The sequence below is a fragment of the Sus scrofa genome, chromosome 18 (assembly GCF_054392235.1).
Source record: "Sus scrofa isolate SSC_HxYL_T2T_F1_AM1 chromosome 18, Sscrofa_HxYL_maternal_Yorkshire_Landrace_v2.0, whole genome shotgun sequence".
NCBI lineage: Eukaryota > Metazoa > Chordata > Mammalia > Artiodactyla > Suidae > Sus > Sus scrofa.
The window spans coordinates 58876817-58896444 of record NC_139400.1 but is presented as its reverse complement, the minus strand read 5'-3'; the positions used below and the strand labels follow the sequence as shown (position 1 = coordinate 58896444).

The window sequence follows — 19628 nt, the reverse complement described above, 5'->3', positions numbered from 1 at the left end:
CTAGTGGGCCTAAGGGAATAGCACCAGACGCCAGGCTGAGAAAGTGCTGCAGGAAAAGTGGGCCCACGTATCTGTCATCAGAGTCCAAGAAGGGAAGCATAAGGGAGAAGCAAACACATGAAAAATGAAGAAAGGTCATCTGAAAATTGTCCGGATTTAATGAAAGCTATATTCCAAGGCCAGAAAGCTCAACAAAGGCGAGAACGAGAGGGACGCAACTGAGACCCTGCAAACCAGGAAACCACGGGGCTGCCTCTTTAAAAAGCACCGAAGGACAAACGCTGTCCAACTTACGAGATGCACATATACACAATTCTTCTTTTTCCCCCACAGGCATGCCAAATCCTAGAGCAGTCCTTGCCAGCAACCAGCACTACAAAAAATGTTATTTAAGCAAAAGGAAAGTGAATCCAGATGGAAATTAGGGTGTGCAAAAAAAAACCCCACTGGAAATCATGTATATTATAATTATTACATAACTATATATATATGTATATATATGAAACTTTTCTCCATTAAAAATCTCTTCAATACTATTTGACATTTTAAAACAAAACATGTTTTGAAATAAAACGCATGGCAATGGTTATATGAAGGCTGGGAGGAAATACTCTGTTCTAAGATTCTTAGATTCAATATGAAATGGCATAATAGTATTTGAAGTTAGACTGAGATAAGCTGGAGATGGATGTTGTAAAGCCTAGGACAACAGCTTAGGGAAACAGCACCAATGAACCAATAATCGAGTTAAATTAAAATCATAAAAATTATTTGATTACAACAAAATAGGCCAGGAGAAGATGAAAAAGGGAACAAAGAAAACATGGGAAAAGAGAAAAAATAGCAAGACGGTAAATCTAAACCAAGCCATATCAACAATCACATTGAAGGAGTTCCCGTGGCTCAGCGGAAACCAATCTGACTCGCATCCATGAGGACGCAGGTTCGATCCCTGGCCTCGCTCAGTGGGTTGGGGATCCGGTGTTGCCATGAGCTGTGGTGTAGGCCGAAGATGCGGCTCAGATCCTGCGTTGCTGTAGCTGCGGCGTAGGCCGGTGGCTACAACTCCAGCGTGGCCCCCAGCCTGGGAGCCTCCATATGTCGTGGGTGCGGCCCTAAAAAAAAAGACAAAAGACAAAAAAAAATCACATTGAATGTGCATGTCCCCAGCACTCCGATCGAAAGGCAGAGACTGCCAGTTCCATGTGGCAAAGTCCCGCACCACAAAACCACTTATGTAATAGATAGATGAATATTAAAAGGATGGAAACACGTGCTGTGCTAAACACTAATCAAAAGCAATTGTAGGAGCTACCTTACTGTCCCCCCGATGGACACATCAGAGTGTGAACTGGTACGAGAAGCAAGGGAGGTTACTTCATTGCTGTACAGAGGTTAACTTTACTGTCAGCAGGACGCAACCACCGCGTCTGTGCCTCTGAGGACAGAGTTTCAAAATACGTGTCGCAAAACTGGTGGAACCACAGGGCAAACAGGCTCGAGGGTCATCGCCGATTTCCGTCGTCCCTGCAGAACGAGAGGCCACGAAGAAAGAAGAGGCCGCCTGCAGGTGAGTTACACTTGCAACTACCTTGACCTCATTAACCTTCATAAACCGTTTTCCCGACAAGAGGAGAATACATGCTTTGCGGAGATATATGACTGTACATCAAGACAGACCACATCAATGAACACAAAAGGCTTCAGAACATACAAAGTCAGATCTCTAACAAAAGGACAATTAACTCAGTGACAGAGAGACAACGGTAAAATGCCCTCAATATTGGAAACCAAATAAATAAATACAAACAAATAAATAAATGGTGCTAAATATCACGTGGGTCAAAGAAGAAATCCCAAGGAGAATTAGAAACGATTTTAAACTGTGAAGCTAAGATGTGCTGTTTTTTTCTTTTCTTTCTTGCTTGCTTTCTTGCTTTTTAGGGCTGCATGTGCTGCAGATGGAGGTTCCCAGGCTAGGGAGTCCAATCCAATGCGGGATCCGAGCCGCGTCTGCGACCTACACCACAGCTCACTGCCACACCGGATTCTTAACCCACTGAGCGAGGCCAGGGATCGAACCCGCAACCTCATGGATACTAGTAGGGTTTGTTTCCACTGAGCCAGGACGGGAACTCCAGATGTGGATTTTTAAAATCAAATATTTGTTTAAATCAGGAATGCCAAAGGTTTTCAACCAATAACACGGTAGTGAAATAGTGATCTTCTGAATGTAAACACGAGCTGTCTTATCTCCGCGCCCTCCTGGCACAGGGATCTTATTTATTGAATGAATGATGAGACAAATGTATAAAATCACAGCTAATTCACAAGGTCTGAGCATTGAGAGAATTAGGATGAGTCATTCCTGGTTTTCACATTTTAAGTTTCAAAACCAGTATTTTTTTCATAATTATCATTACCATCATTACTATTATTAGAATATGGAAGTTCTTTGTTCTAAAACAGTAAAATATACTCTCATTATTCCCATAATTTGTATGATTGTCACACCGAACCCACAATTACTAAAGTAGGAATATATTTGCTTGTATTCTTACATGTGTTTAGCTCCAGTGAATTTAATTATTCTTTCGGAAGCTGCCTTTCTCAGTTGAATATTTATGAACCCTTGTTTCTACGCCTGCTTTCAATTAGGAAAGTTCATAGTGTCATGTTCTGGACATTTCACAAGAGAGTTCCATCTGCGACCTGGTAAAGCAACACTGAGTTGGTGTTTGGTTAAAATCCTTCCCTTTATGCTGACTGTTTAAAAGAGATTTTTTTTTCTCATTTTATCCAAAGAACTTATAGATAATTTAATGTGTGCCAAACCTTAGGATAACTATTAAAAGGCGGAGATTATAAAATATTTTTTATTTTAGAAGCAATTTGAAATGGAATAAAATATCAGGAGGTAACAGCACCCAGAACGGATGAGCAAGGAGTTTGGACTGTTATCTTTCTCCCCCCAAATGATGTTGCTGGACAAAAACAATCATCTCAGGTCTCTGAAAAGCCATCAAAGGCATATGATGAGCCTGATAATCATTCATTCAAGAAGAGCCACTGAATCTCAGTGAAAAAAATTAAGAGTCTGCAGTGTTTCATCTTGGGGCTGCAGTCATTTTCCTCTCACCTCTTCTTAGGTTTGCCAAATCATGGGGCAACCTGTGAGGATGGGCAGCTTGGCAGACAGATGAAGATGACTTGACTAGGGGTCTTGGAAAAACTCAAGCCCCCAGTGGCACTGTCAAAACTAATAGCAATTTCAAAGGCAAATAACCAGAGGAGGCTTGAGCTTGCAGTGTGGATTGGGACATGAGACACACTGGTAGGACATCAAGAAATGTAGCAGGGATATTTGGAACAGGAGACAACCCTAGTGGGTCTTGATAAGCAACCTCATATCTTGGATGGTATTGAAAGCTGCGTACGTGTGCAAGCCTTCACACATGCTCAGGAAAGACAGAGCAATCCCCAGCTACCTACTCATCCTTCTGTGAATAGGAGGCCTTACCCATGCAGAAGGCAGAAGCTGGACAGACTTGTATAATGCCTGAACTTAAAATGCATTTCCCAAACCAAACACAGATCCACTGGGAAAGGGTGGAAATCTCACTAACTCAAGGATTTTAAGCCACATCTTTGATAATTAAGCTCTGATGACCCAGAAGCAACCCCTAGGAAGCTGGGACTAAAAATGAAAATAGAATGGGAGTTCCATTTGTGGCTCAGCAGTTACAAACCCAACTAGGATCCATGAGGATGCAGGTTCAGTCCTTGGCCTCGCTTAGTGGGTTAAGGATCCAGTGTTGCTGTGAGCTGCGGTGTAGGTTGCAGATGTGGCTCAGATCGCACATTGCCATGGCTGTGGTGTAGGCCAACAGCTGTAGCTCCGATTCGACCCCTAGCCTAGGAACTTCCATATGCCCTGGGTGTGGCCCTAAAAAGCAAAACAAAAAACAAAATGAAACAAAACAAACAAATGAAAAAAGTTTAAAAGGCATCGAGCAAAGGTATGAATGGCATATGCTAGAGGGATTTGGGGATATGTTGGTCAAGTGGTACAAAATTTCAGTTGCTTAGGATTAGAAAGTTCTGGAAACCTAATGTATGTCTATGTGACTGTAGTTAACATTGTACTATATACTTGAAATGTGCCAAGAGAGTAGATTTTATATATTATATATACACACACACGTAGTTCAAAGCACTCAAAAAGAGGGGGTAATGCAGCATGATCAATTGCTGTTCATTTCAAGAAGGCTAGGCTTGTTATACATTTGTAAATAAATTTATCATTGCATTAATGGAACAAATAAGAAAAACACGTTTATAATAGATTCAGAAAATGCATTTGACAAATGTCAAAATTTATTTATGACAAAAGTTCTCAGAGTTCCCTGGTGGTGAAACGAGTTAAGGATCCAGCGTTGTCACTGCTGTGGCCTGGGTTGCTGTTGTGGTGCAGATTGGACCCCTGGTCTGGGAACTTTCACATGCCACAGGGGTGGCCAACAAAACGAACCAAATTCTCCAAAAACACCTAGAAATAATAAAGGGAAATTTCATAACATAAGGAAGGGTAGACATAGAAAAATTTCAACTAACATCATACTTACTGATGAGAGAATTGATGTATTATTTTTAAAATTAGGAACACGGCAAATGTCTCATTCCACCGTTACCATGCAACATCATACCGAAAATTTTAGATACTGCAATAAGAAAAATAATAAAAGATATGCAGATTGGAATTAAAGAAATAAAACTCTTGTATCCTTAGACAACTTGATCATCTATTGATGAAAGACTCAAAGAACATACACATTCTCCAGGATGAAAAGAGAAAGATAATCTGAAGAACAAATGGCAGAGGAAGATTATTCACCAGAGAACCTGCTGTTTCGAAGAAGATGAAAATGGTGACCTCTGACCTTCTTGGAGATAAGTTTAAATTCTGCTCAAGGAGCCTTGAATATCAACAAGACAACAAAGAGCAATGTATAATAAGGATGGAAGAGTAAAAAGCATGCCCCAGGAAATAAATTACTAATATTCTTTTTAAAAAAGAACTAAAAAGAATGTAGTAGAAGACTTTCATTCGCTGAGAGACAAAGTGGAAAAAAGAAGGAGTTTGAAGAAATAACAAGCACACTGTCAAGACGGGTCTAACTGAAGTATAATAATTTCTAAGGCTTAAAAATAGCATTTACACTTTATTTGCAATTGCCCATGGAAATGAATAATAATGGACTATGTATCTGGTCAATAAATTCATATTGTAGAAATAGGACAATGTTCTCTGACACAATGCAATACAACCACATAATACATTCATAAAACAATTTCAAACAAAACCCTACCACCTAGAATTTTAAAAATATTACCATAAAAAAGCAATACTGTCTTTAAATCCCTCTCGGAGGATAAACCAGTTTTGGAGATCATAAAAACTGGGCAAAATACTGCACATAGAAATTATGAACTATGAGAGTATTAAAGAGAAAATCTCGGTTACTTGAATAGAGGAATTAATGCAAAAGTGGAAAATATATGCAAATTGATCGAGAATCTTACTTAAGGAGTTGGGGGTGAAAACCCCCAATAAATCTAAGAAAAGAGAATGAGGATTATTACAGACACAAGTGAAAATTAGTAGGAACTAAAAGAGAAAATTTTAAAAGTATTAATAATAAAAAAATTTAGCTAGCTCTTTTATTAAAAATAATCAAGTACTTATTCACCTTAAAATCCTCAGAGGAATTCTATCCAGCATATCTTAAAAATTAGGCAATGTTAATGGTTTTTAAACTATTATAAAATTTGAAAGAAATGAAGCTTTTTTGAAAACAGCATGGTATCACACCCAACCCCCTAAACATATACTGAAAAACTGTAGTCCAATCACATTTATGAAGGAAACACAAAATCAATAAATATTGCTAGAAAACCAAAGCCAGGAGCACAATCAAAATATATTCTAATTAAATGGAATTTATTTCAGAAATAGTTCAATAAAATACGATAGTGTGTTGGTATAATATAACACGTCCCAGTACAATGTAATATATTATAATTCATGTAGAACAAAATAATATTGCTATCAACATAAATGCTGAAAAGCAATGAAAATATGAATCTTTTCTTCATTATAAAGAAAACAAAAATCTTTAATGAAATTAGAATAAAAAGATTCTCCTTCCACAAGATGAAATAGCTAGTATTATACAGCATGAAAAAACATTTGGAGGCTTTTCAGGCAAGAACTGGAGGTACTAGTGATAAAAAGAAATTGAGAAAATATTGAGGTGTGAAAAATTGGAAAAGAACAAGGCAAAGTGAATTCACTGGAAATTATATAATTGTATGCATGGAAAATTTGAAAACTGAAAATTACAAAACACAATTTAGAAAGATGGTTGAGTACAAATCTATAAAACTCACCTCTCTCATGTATAAAAAACCAGTTAGGAAATGTACCAAAGAATACATAATAACAGAAGCACATTTATGAAAAAGTATAAAAATAAATTTATTATATATATGAATAAACTTAGAAAGCAGCACACTGAGTTTCAATATCCCCTAGTCATTGTATCTTTCCACATTAACTTAAAAATTTAACCTGCTCACAATGAAATACTGCACTTTTTTTTAATTTGACAGGTTGGTTCTAAAATCTCGTGTTTAGAAGTAAGAATATTCAGAAATACTTTGAAAAATGGTGAATGATAAACAGGCACTGGCTCTAGGCAAATATCAAAAGATATTATAAAGCTACTATAATTAAAACAGTGTGATAGAGATGCATGAATAAATAGTGTAACAAACAGAACGGAAAAAGTCCAAAATAAGCAACACAAACGGAAACATATGATCTGGAAAACAAGTGAGGAAATGATAGATTTTCCATGAATGACCTCGAGAGACTATTGGAAAGTTGACAGTTCATTTCCAATAACAAAATAAATTTCAGATGAGTAAGTTGTTTAAATATGAAAACAATAGCCTCAAAGTAGTAGAAGTAAATGTGGAAAAACACTGTGTTTAAAAATCTTGGAAAAAGATTGATTAGAAATATTATGAAAGCTGAGAAATATTATGTATCTGTATTATGTATTATGTATCAGTCTTAGAAATGTTATGCATCAGCCTATAAGTTCTTCCAAGAAAGATTTATAAATTTGAATGGCAATGTAGGAAATACAGTGGCATGCCCTATCATAGGCAAAGAGTGAATTTCCTTGGCATTAAAATATCTCCTAAATTACATCATCTCATATATTTATAGTTCACATATAAGTTGATACAACAATTACAAATAGTAACTGGGTAATATCCAGTAAAGCAAAAATATACTATTCTGTCAGCCCGGCTTGCAGCAAAGAGCAATCTCATCCCCTCAGCTACTCGGGGGGCAGGGCTGAGGGCTGGGCATGCTGTGTCCACGTGCATCAGAGCTCAGCTTGTCACACTCGTTAAGAACAAGAAAGGTGCATCTTGGAGCATTGCCATGTCTGCAGACCCTCTGTCCCTTTGCAGGAGCTAGGAACCAGCCACATCAGAAGTGCCAAGTAATTCGGAGCCAGGCAGTGCTGGGCACTTACAGGCACAGCAGGGAGAGGCAGGTGAGGCTGGGGGACAGCAGGTGGCACTTTAGAGAAGGGAGGAAACAAAGGGTCAGGAGAAAGCGGTGGGGGGCCCAGGGGCAGAAATGCCTTTGTGGGGGGTGGGGGGGGGGAGGCAGGAAACTTCCCGAAGGCCCCCCTCTGGCAAGAGCAAGAACAGAGGATGCTACAGAGGGGTCAGGAGTCTGCAGTTCCTCGTGGCCACAGAGCTCTCCCCTCCCTCCTGAAGGGCAGAGTGGTTCAGCTTCTCTCTGTCAACTGGAAGTTGGCCCCACACTCTTCACGGAGCTCCTGGCCCAGCCGTGCTCAGTGGGCTCCATCAGTGTGAGAAACGAAGTGTTGGCACGCCGAGAGGCTGGGCGGTCCTTCTGGCTTACACGTGAGTTAACCTGAATTTTATGCGGCCTAAAATAACCTTTTGTGGCCTAGAAAACGTACCTTGTATCTCTGCTTTAATTGTTCAAGAAAAGGGCACGTTGGCGAGAAATGCAGAATGTCCACGTTAAAAATAAAGATGAGGCGTTCCCGTTGTGGTCCGGTGGAAATGGATCTGACTAGTATCCACGAGGATGTGGGTTCGATCCCTGGCCTTGTTGGGTGTGTTGGGGATCCGGCATTGCCCTGAGCTGCAGAGGCACCTCGGATCCTGCGCTGGTGTGGCGGTGGTGTAGGCCAGCAGCTGTAGATTCGACCCCTAGCCTGGGAACTTCCATATGCTGTTAAGTTTGACCCTAAAAACCAAAAAAAAAAAAAATAATAATAAAAAAAAGCCTCCCTTCCTCAATGTCTCCCTTCCCAGGTGCCAAGGCCACAGGGACTCACTGTATCTGCCTGTCTGTTTTTTTTTTTTTTTTTTTTTTGGAAACCCTGGCTCTGATGTTCTTTGTTCTGACAAGACATAAACTGTGCCAAAAAGTGCACTTCCCTGGAGCAGTTCCCCAAAGTTATGAAAGGCTTGTCTTCTGGACTGTAGTCTCAGTCTGGCTCAAAGAAGACTCTTTTCTATGCCTGTTAGAGATTGTTTATTGATTATTTTCGACGACAAATGCAAAGGGCATTCACGTCCCAGGTCAGCCTTTTCTTTGTTTCCTGGGCACAAGCTTTCCTTTCCCGTCCGGGGCTTTATTGCTGCCCTGTCCACATGGCGAGGTCTAGAGCATCATTTGTCCTCTTGGGAGGGAAGGTGGGGCCAGATTCCCAGGAGCCAGGCGCCAGGCTGTGATCTCCCAGGAGGAGGGTCTGGACCGGTCCCTGCACCAGGAGCCGTCAGAGCTCCCCACCCCCGACCCCCCACTGGTCTCCGAGCAGCCCTTTCAACCTGCAGCTGGGTCCCTGGAGAGTGTCAGGTGTGCATCTGCTAAGGCAGGGCTCCGCCATCCTGTGCTCAGTCTTAAACCTACCTGAGGGTTTTGCATTCGCGGCAGCAAGGTGCCTCTTTGGTTTCCTCATGTGGCATCATTTCCAAATGCGCAAAACAGGACCCAGTCTTTTCTCTGCTTTCCTATTATTGTGGAACATTTGAATTTCTTCTTTTGTCCCTTGTCTCCAGCTTCCTTTGCCTGATTTTCTCCTGGGGTATACTTTTCCCTGTTGGCTTGAAATCTTTTGTGCTGTGGGAGAGAATAAGCAAAACCTCTTAAATTACCTGTTCTCAGCCGTCTTGCTAGAGTTCACCGTAAAATCATTGAACCTCGATAGTTTTTATGCTGAAATTTCTTTGGGGTGTGTGTGTGGGGGGGGTGTCAGTTTTATAATTTCTTTCATGGTGAAAAAATTTTGGAATTGTTTTCTCTAGAAATGTGTCTATTGCAGCAAGATGTTAAGATGTATTCGTGTAGCGGGTGTGAACTAGAGGCAGACAGCATAATGAAAAGATCAAAGTCGCTTCATTTTTATAAGGGTGCACACGTTTTTACGAGGGCCCTCCAGCCTCCACTGCAACACAACCACAAATAATGATCATAAAAATCCAGTCCGGTAAACTCTGGGTCATCTGGCCGTTTTTCAGTCACTTTCAGTTCAGAACTGTATTTCTTGGGCAAATGTTTATCTCTACCCAAGTCCTATTGTCACCAGGCGTGGTCCAGTTAATTATTCTAGGCTGCCCTCCCCGAGGCATAAAGCCCTCCTTAGAGCCCCCCACCCCCGAAAGGCAGCAAGAAGGGGTGGCAGCGGGGAGGGGCTTCTTACATGCACGGTGCTGTCCACCTGCCCCTGGTCTGGCGGGAAGTGCTCTCCACCCGCTTTAGTCTGTGGGCATCACTGTTGTCCAGAGACCTGGGCAGGTCCCTGCCTCAGCTGCCTGTGTAGAAGATTCTCTGAATATCGGCCTCCCCTGCCCCCTACTCTCTTGCTACCTGGAGCGGAAGCCGTAGTTGACCAGATGGCTCTTGGGACCTGAATCTGTGCTGTGCCCCTGGTCCTTGATGAAGCTTGTGTGTCCCTGACCAGCCCCTTTCTGGGCCCCCCCGAGACCCTGGCTCTCTCTATCCCAGCTGTGCTGCTATCCTGACCTTTCATGCCCATTTGGCTCAGATGTGAGCCATCTACTTTTAGTTCTGAGGCTAGAAGCCCAGAATGAAGGTATCTGCAGGGCCAGCCTTCTGGCAGATTCTAGGATGAATCATTTACCTCTGTTTCCAGCTGTGGTGATCCTTAGCATTCCTGGGCATATAGATACAAATTGATCTGCATCAACCGATATGCTCATACAACTGTTTTTTTCTTTAGCATGTTTCTGGGGCCAATTTCACGGATTAGTTTTTTTTGAATGTTGAGCCAGCCTTGCATACTTGGAGTCAAGCCAGCTGGCCAGTGGGGTAGAATTGCTTTGGTCCATTGCTGAGCTTCACTTGCAAATATTTTGTTGGGGATTTTTGCATCTTTTTTTCATGAGATGTTGGTCAGTAGTTTTCCTTTCTTTAATGTCTTTATCTGGTTTTACTATTAGGGTGATGCTGGTTTCATAGACTGAGTTAGGAAGTACTTCCTCTGCTTCCATTTTCTGAAAGAGACTGTGGAAAACTGGCCTTATTTCTTCTTTAATTGTTTGGTAGAATTTGCTAGTGAAACCATGTGGGTGTGATGCTTTTTTTTAGCAAGTTTTAAAATTTCAGTTCTTCAATTCCTTTTATGAATTATCGATTTAAAGTATCAATTTATCCTATGTAGGTTATCAGTTTATCCTTGTGTGAAGTTGAAAACTTTGTGCCTTTCAAGGGACTGGCCTGTTTTTTCTAAGTCATCAAATTTGAGGGCATAGAGTTGTTCCTAGATTTCCTTTGCTACTCATGTCATGTTTGTGGATTCATTAGTGACAAACTTCCTTTCATTTATATGCTGGTAATTTGTGTTTTTTTTTTTTTTTTCCCTAGTTAGTCTGGCTGGGGACTTAGCTTAATTGATCCTTTCAAATCGTGAGCTTTGTTTTGATGATTTTCTTTATTGTTTTTCTGTTTTCAATTTCCATTGTTTGTTTTCTAATTTTTATCACTTTTCCCTCTGCTTCCATTAGATTTATAATGCTATTCTCTGGTTTCCTTAATGTAACCTAGGTTAAGGGGATTTATTCTTTAACCCATATTCTGTTTAAAAATGTGTTGTTTGGGAGTTCCTGTCATGGATCAGTGGTTAACGAATCTGATGAGCATCCATGAAGACACAGGTTTGATCCCTGGCTCCACTCAGTGGGTTAAGAATCCAGTGTTCCCGTGAGCTGTGGCATAGGTCTCAGATGCGGCTTGTATCCCGAGTTGCCGTGGCTGCGGTGTAGGCCAGCAGCTGTAGCTCTGATTCAAGCTCTAGCTAGGAACCTCCATATGCCGTGGGTGCAGCCCTAAAAAGAAAAAAAAAAAGTAAAAAAAAAAAAAAAGCGTTGTTTAATCTTCAAGTACTTGTGGATTTTTCATTCATATTTCTGATTTTGATTTTTAGTTAAATTCCATATTAATCTGAGAAATATTTTGTTTCATTGCTAATTTTTTCACATTTACTAAGATGTTTCTTATGACATTGAATTTAATCTATTGTGTGAATACCCCATGGGAATTGAAGAAGAATGCCTATTCTTCTGTTGTTGGTTAGAATACACCACAGATCATTTTGCTTGATAGTTACGTTCTGGTCAACTACATGATTTTTTACTGGTTTTTCTCTAGCAGTTACCAACAGAGGGTATAAAAATCTCCAACAATAAGAGTATACATGGCTATTTCTCATTCGAGTTCTACCAGTGTTGGCCTCACATGCTTTGAGGCTATATTTTTAGGTGCATATACGTTAAAGATTTGTGATATCTTCTTGGAAAATGGATCCCTCTTCTGTTATGTATGTCTCCCCTTTCTCTCTGATAATTTTCCTTGTTCTGATGTTTTGTTTGTGAAATGAATATTGCTACCCCAACTTTTTAATCGTGGTTAGCATGGCAATCTTCCTTCCTCCCTTTATTTTTCACCGGAGGCTTCATAGTTAATGTGGACGAATAGATGCAGCTGGGTCTCATTTTCTGTTCTCCACTTTGATACTTACTATCTTTTAATTGGTATATTTAGACCATTCACATGAAAAGTAAATTATTGACATATTTGGACTGCCGCATCCCATCCTTGATTGTAGCTATTTTTTCTTCACTGTGCTTGCTCTCCCCCCCCCCCATATTCTCTGGTTTCAACTGAGTATTTTATATGATTTCTTTTCTTTCTTTCTTTGGCCTGCGGAAGTTCCTGAGCCAGGGATGGAACCCATGCCACAGCTGCAACTAGAGCCACTGCAATGACAAGGCTGGATCCTCAGTCCACTGTGCCACGAGAGAACACATAAAAGAGTCTGTTATCTCTTCACCTATGGCATCAATGAAGCCTAAGCCTCTTAAAAAATTAGTGGTGGTTTTCTTTTTCCTTAATTTTCTCCTCTTTTCACTTGTTTGAGACATTTCTACTGCCGTAGCGTCTCTTTTTTTCCCACTGTGTCCAATTTATTGATGACCTCATCAGAGGCAGCCTTCATTTCTGTTACGTTGCGGTTTGGTTTGTAGTATTTCCCTTTGAGTCTTAGAGTTTCCATCTCTCTGCTCACATTCCCTCTCTGTTATTGCATGTTATCCAATCATTCTATTTTAGCTCCTACTATACTCACCACAGTTAAATCCCCCATCTAGTCATTCAAAAACCTCTGTCATTTCTGAGGTTGCTTTTGATGCTTATTTTGTCTCTTTCCTTCTTCTCTAGCATGACTTGTGATTTTGGTTGAAAACCAAACAGCATGGCGCGCTAGTGATTTCTGTGGCTCCATCTTCTCAGGTGGATGAAAATTCTTTCTCAGCCTAGCCCCCCGAGATTTTTTATGAAAGTTAGCTGAGAAACCATACAGAAGGTGCTCTGTAGCACCTATAATAATATTCAGTTGTAGTTCAAATGCCAGCTGTGCTCTTCTGGTCTTTGAAAGGTCAGTCAGGGAGCTCCCATCGTGGCGCAGCGTAAATGAATCCGACTAGGAACCATAAGGTTTTGGGTTCGATCCCTGGCCTTGATCAGTGGGTTAAGGATCCGGCATTGCCGTGAGCTGTGGTGTAGGTCACAGACATGGCTCGGATCTGGCATTGCTTCAGCTATGGTGTAGGCCAGCAGTTGTAGCTCCGATTCGACCCCTAGCCTGGGAACCTCCATATGCCGTGGGTGCGGCCCTAAAAAGACAACACACACACACACGCAAAAGTTCAGTAAGACTGCCTAGAACTTGAATCCTGTAGTTCTCTGAAACTCCAAGCCTTCCTCTCCCTTGGTCTAGTTTTTTTCCTAGGTCCCTCTGGTCCCACCACATCTTCCTTCAGTTCCTACGCCTGTGCCATGTGTGCCAACATTTGTAGATGTAGCATCTGCTGATCTCCCTATAGATAAATTAAGGTTATTAGCCAACCTACCAGATTTGTACCAAGGTTTGGGGGTTGTTCCCTGCTGGTAATTCATCTCATGCTGGACAGGAAAACAGCTTCAGAATGGAATTCTCTCCCTCTTTATTCGCTCAGGCCCTCCCGACCCCCTCTGCGGTGGCCTTGGAGCTGTGGGGTACTGTGGGGCTCTGGCCCTCTGAGCTCTTTCACCACAATCTGCTGCTGCTCCAGCCTCGCCCTGCCTCTGCCTTGTTCTCTTCAGTCTTCTTTTTTCCTTTCTCTCAGGGATCAAATAACGCCCTCCATGCCTCACCCAAAACATTCTGGTCGTCTCCCACTGGTCCTGGGCACTGCTGGCTTTTGAGGAAGCGCTGCTCCGGATGTTCCCCACTTGGCTCCCAAAGATGCATTATTGGTTTATAGTGACATTACTTCCCCTGTTTAAGAGCAGGAACTGGGGTAAAGGCCTGGTGTTTCTGATTTGCCAATAGCTGCTAGGATTTACAGGTTCTTCCAGCTCTGTGTTTTGTAACTTGTAGGATCGTGGTTCTCTCAGACTCTGAAAAGGAGGGAAATAGATGCTTCCTCAATATTACTGACAGTCTATTAACATCTCAATCTTCCTTTGGAAAACTGCTCTAAGTGTGTGCTGGTAACAGTTTCCATGTCTCTGTGGTGTATACATATGTGATAAATGAGATCATTTAGCTGCAACTAAGTCTGACTATTTTGAAGTGTTGGTGGGAGCCGTGCTTTCAAATAGCTTTTAAATATTTGCAGCTTGTTTCATGAGGTTAAGTGCACTCAAGAGAGGCATACGAGGTATTGTCACAGCTTATACTTTAACCATACAGGGTCCTGTAGAAAGCATAGCTTTGTGTGTTTTCTGACTATAGAGATGCTTCTGTATAGAAACACATGCTCTGCAAAGCAAGTAACAGGTTGAACACTCCAATTAAAGGCAGAGATTGTCAGGTTCTGTAAGAAAGCAACCCACCTGCAAAACCCTGTATGCTCTTCCTTAATATATGATTTTTTTTTTTTTTTTGGTCTTTTTGCCTTTTCTAGGTAGGGCTGCACTCATGGCATATGGAGGTTCCCAGGCTGGGGGTCCAATCGGAGCTGTAGCCGCTGGCCTACGCCAGAGCCACAGCAAGGAGGGATCCGAGCTGAGTCTGCAACCCACACCACAGCTCACGGCAATGCCAGATCCTTAACCCACTGAGCGAGGCCAGGGATTGAACCCGCAACCTCATGGTTCCTAGTTGGATTTGTTAACCACTGAGCCATGACAGGAACTCCTGAATTTTTAATATATGGACACCAACTGAAAATAGAGGGAAGGAAAGATAAACCATCCAAACTATAAGTACAAGTAGACGAGTGATGATATTAATATCAAAGAGAATTAACTCCAAGATGAAAAATGGTGTCAAAGCAGGAGGGATATTTCATGGAGACAAAAGAAATATTTTATCAGCAAGATCTGATCATCAGAAATGTGTGTGCTCCACCTCGTAATGGAGCTTACGCAAAATCATAACAGAGCTTTAAAATCATGACGAAAAATTATATTAACAGGACATGATACAACACAAGGGAGGGGCGTTCCCGTCGTGGCGCAGTGGTTAACGAATATATATAATAATAAAAAAAAAACCACAAGGGAGAAATAAAGCTGTGTGTAATCATGACAGTGTAGAAGGATTGGCACAAGGAAAGATGTTTGCATTAATGGAACAGAGTGGAGACTCTAGATACACTCTCACATGTAAGGCCAATTGCTTTGCAGAAAAGGTGCCATAGTTATTCAATTGGAGAAGGATGTTCAAGTTTTTTTTTTCTTTTTTCCTTGGCTGTACCCACGGCATGTGGAAGTTCGCAGGCCAGGGATCGGACCTGTGCCACAGCAGTGACAACATGAGATCCTTAACTGCAGGGCCACCAGGGAACTCCCCAGGATGTTCTTTTTCCACAAGTGATGCCGAAGCACCTAGCTTGACATCTGCATGGAAAAAATAAACCTCGATCCTTACCTCACTTCTTACTAAAAAATCAACTTGAAGTGGGGGATAGGCCTAAACATAAAAGCTAAAACTACGAAACTTTTAGTAGAAAATTTAGGAGAAAATCTTTATGATCCTCAGATGGGGAAAAATTTCCTACATAGGACACCAAATCACGAAGTCTACAAGAAAAAAAAAAACCCCTGATAGATTAGTCTTCATCAAACTTAAAACCATCTGCTTTTCAAAAGACACAATGAATAAAATGAATATTCAAGTCACAAACTCCGGGAAAGCTTTCACAGCACACATATCCGATCAAAGACTTGTGTTCAGACTACATGAATACGCTCTGGTAACTCAATGATGGGAAAACAACAATCCAACAAGCCAATGAAAAACAGGCCAAATATGTGCATAACTATTTCACAAGATGAGATGTGTGAATAATTACTAAGCATACGGGAAGGATCTTGACGTCATTGGTAACCATGGAAACGCGTGTTAAAGGCACAGAGAGGTACCACTTCGTCCCCTTTAGACGGCCTGAAATGAAAAAGACTGACAAACTCAGTGTCAGGCTTTGGAGAAACCAGGGCTCTCACACATCTCTCATAAGAACATAAGTGGTCCAATCCTTTTGGGAAAAGATCGGACTATGTCTTGTAAAGGTATATACACAGCTACCCTATGATCCAGCACGTCTACTTTTGAGATTTTTTTCCTAAGAGAAACAAGAACATATATTCTCAAAAGACCTTGTACAAGAACATTTAAAACAGCTTTCTTAATAATTACCCCAAATGCGAAAGGACCAAAATGTTCCTTAACAAAAAAAACTGATACACACATTGTGGTGTATCTATACCATAGGACAATCAGTCATGAATAAAAAGAAATAAACTACTGATACATGCATTGATATGGACACTTCCCAAAAACAAACTGAGCGGAAGAGACCAGGCACTTCATGAGTCTGTACTTAAGAATATCAAGAGAAAGAAAAACAAGCCTGGAGTTCCCACTGTGGCTCAGTGGTTAAGAACTTGACATTATCTCTGTGAGGATGCTGGTTCAATCCTGCCTTGCTCAGTGGGTTAAGGATCCAGTGTTGCCATGGTGTAGGTTGCAGACACAGCTGAAATTCTGCATTGCTGTGGCTGTGGTGTAGGCTGGCAGCTGTAGCTCTTATTCGACTCCTGGCCTGGGAACTTCCCTATGTTGTGGTTGCAGCCAAAAAAACAAAAAAACAAAACCCCAAAAAACACACACACAAACAAACTTAAATCTCTCTAGGAAGGGAGACTTGGAGATGTTAGCGGGTGAAATCTCATGATAGGCAAAATATCTTCACTATTTTGAGGAAGTTTATTTTGAGGCTCAATGTACAAGATTTTCTGAAGATATCTTTTTTATTTCACTTGGGTAAATATCCAGGAGGAGGGTTGCTAGATCACAGGTATATTATGTGTTTCACTAGTAAAAATTGTCAGGCTTGTCCCAAGAGGTGGTACCATTTTATATTCCCCTGGGATCTTCACTGGTGCTTGACGTGGCCAGGGCTGTGAGTATCTCCAGAAGCTGTGTCATGGCATGTGTGTTTTCCAACAACTAATGATGTTATGCATTTGAACTTTAGCACTGAATACCTGGTGTGAGTTAAATTTTTTTCACGGTTCTCCTAGCATCCGTCTGTGGAAGACTATCTTTTTTCGAGTTCCCTGGTGGCCTCGTGGTGAAGGATCAGGCATTGTCACTATGGTGGCTTGCATCACCGCTATGGTGGGGGTTCGATCCCTCACCTGGGAACTTCCACATGCCATGGGCATGGTCCCCCCCCACCAAAAAAAAATGCTGTCATTCTCCAAGCAAGTATCAGACTTACCAGCACCCAGCAGGTAGGTGCCACATCAGAGACGTAAGCTACTGACTGGCATTTTTTTCTCTGGCCAGTTCACATCTTGTCAGTCTTAGTCTCAGTCGCACTGTATTCAGGCTGAGTCATAAACAAGGGTTGTTACTTTCCAGCACTCTTTAGTTTTGCTGCCGGTTCTCCTGCCACAAAGGCAACCCCATCAACATTTGGCCACTTTCAATGGCTCAGGTCCTGTAATGGAGCCTGCGGGGCCTTTCCAGGATGACCGCCCCCCACCACGTCCTCTGCCTGACTCTTGTTTGTAGAAAAACTTTACCCTCCTAAGCTTTTCCCAAGTTCCAAGGGGTAAACTTAGAGAAGGGAGCAAATGCAGAAACAAAGGAAAACCGTCCAGCGAGACGAAATAATAATAAACTCATTAAACAAATTTTCCCCTCAAGGGCTACTCCTTTGAGCTGTGTTGCAGATACTGAAACCCCCACCAGATGGAAGAAGTTAACCCCGTGCTGCCCACGAGGGCAAAGGCCCAGACTGGCTGGAACCCGAAGGTTGATGATATGGACGCTCAAAGACCTCCCCACCAGCCAACCAGAAGAAGACCCAGGAGCTGCTCACACACCCCACACCCCCTCTCCTTCAGCCTGTCTTTAAAAAGCTTTCCCTGAAAGCCACTGGGGGGTTTTGGTCTTCAAAGCACTGGCTGCCTGAACTCCTTCCTCGGCGCTTTGCCGTAAACACTGCTCTTGCTCTCGCCACGACCAGTGTCAGCAGGCTGGCTTTGCTGTCCATGAGCAAGTAGACACTACTTTGGACTGGCAAAAGCATTAAGTCTTTTTTTGGTCTTTTTTTTTTTTTTTTTAGCTCTTTTTAATTTTTTAAAAATGATTTTTATTTTTTCATTATAGTTTACAGTGTTCTGTCAATTTCTACTGTACAGCAAAGTGACTCAGTGATACACACACACATATATATATATATTTATATATATATTCTTTTTCTCACATTATCCTCCGTCATGCTCCATCATAAGTGACCAGATGTAGTTCCCTGTGCTATACAGCAGGATCTCATTGCTTATCCACTCCAAAGGCAATAGTCTGTATCTATTAACCCCGGATTCCAGTCCATCCCACTTCCCCCCCTCCCCCTTGGCAACCACACGCCTTTCTCCAAGTCCATGGGTTTCTTTTCTGTGGAAAGGCTCACTTGTGCCATACATTAGATTCCAGATATAAAGGATATCATATAGTATTTGTCTTTCTCTTTCAGACTTACTTCACTCAGCACGAGAGCCTCTAGTTCCATCCATGTTGTTGCAAATGGAATTATTTTGTTCTTTTTATGGCTGAGTAGTATTCCATTGTGTATATATACCACCTCTTCCTAATCCATTCAGTATTAGGTCTTGATTTTCCTTTCTCACTTCTACTTTCAGGCCCTGGAAAGCTAATCCATTCCAAGTGGTGTAATGTGAGGTGTGGCCCACGCTGTGATGTGGGCACCAAATGACCTGACCTCTCCAGGCACCAACAGCAGGGGTCCCTTCACAAGCAGACCTTGCAGGTGTGTGTTCCTGACCGCAGCATCTACCTTTCAGGAGGAGGAAGGGCGGTTCCTTCAATATGTCACGACAGCATTTTGGGCTGGGTGTGGAACCAAAATTGCCCCACCAGGGTGAATTCCTACTCCAACCAGGCACTGGGGGTGGGAGTTACCCCCCCTCCTCTGGCAGCACTGCCCACGGGTGTCCACTCCCTGGAGCAGGAGCGGGCGCCTGGAACATTCCAGGGCGGCAACCTCCTGGTATCACCTCCTTCACCGCCACAGCTTCAGGCAGCTGAAACTGTACAGAAACCTGCGTTTCTCCTCCCCACACTCACCTGTCATTGGAGAGCAGTGCCCCAGGCAAGAGATTAATGGGATTTCACCAGTTAGGCAGGGCTGGTCTTAGTAATGCCTGTCAGGGAGGTTTCCAGCTGGAGTGGGGAGAAAACACACCCACCTTCCTGGTGACTTCACCCTTGAGTAAAGAGAAAGGAATGAGCTCCTCGGGGCAAATCAACCAGGATTCCGAGGGAAAAAAGTCTGCCAAGGAGCGCAGAGCCTTACCCATGCTGTGGAGTCATCAATAGGGCTCACATCTGGAATTTTCCTCGACCACGAGATCACTGTGTCCTGAATTCCCCGAGGGGACATTGTGGCCAGAGCAGGTGTCAGCTCTGCGG

The 19628-nt window shown here is 42.1% G+C and overlaps 1 long non-coding RNA gene across 2 annotated transcripts; it reads left to right on the top strand.

Annotated features, from left to right (window-relative positions):
• Window positions 1-1442: 1442 nt before the first annotated feature.
• Window positions 1443-18972, top strand: LOC146395080 (uncharacterized). 2 transcript variants are annotated; one of them, XR_014834028.1, is made up of 4 exons: window positions 7115-7634; window positions 7864-8013; window positions 17213-17425; window positions 18839-18972. It is a non-coding gene; the product is annotated as an uncharacterized LOC146395080 (long non-coding RNA). The 2 variants fall into 2 exon arrangements; XR_014834029.1 differs by lacking the exons at window positions 7115-7634; window positions 7864-8013 and adding an exon at window positions 1443-1570.
• The last annotated feature ends 656 nt before the right edge of the window (window positions 18973-19628 follow it).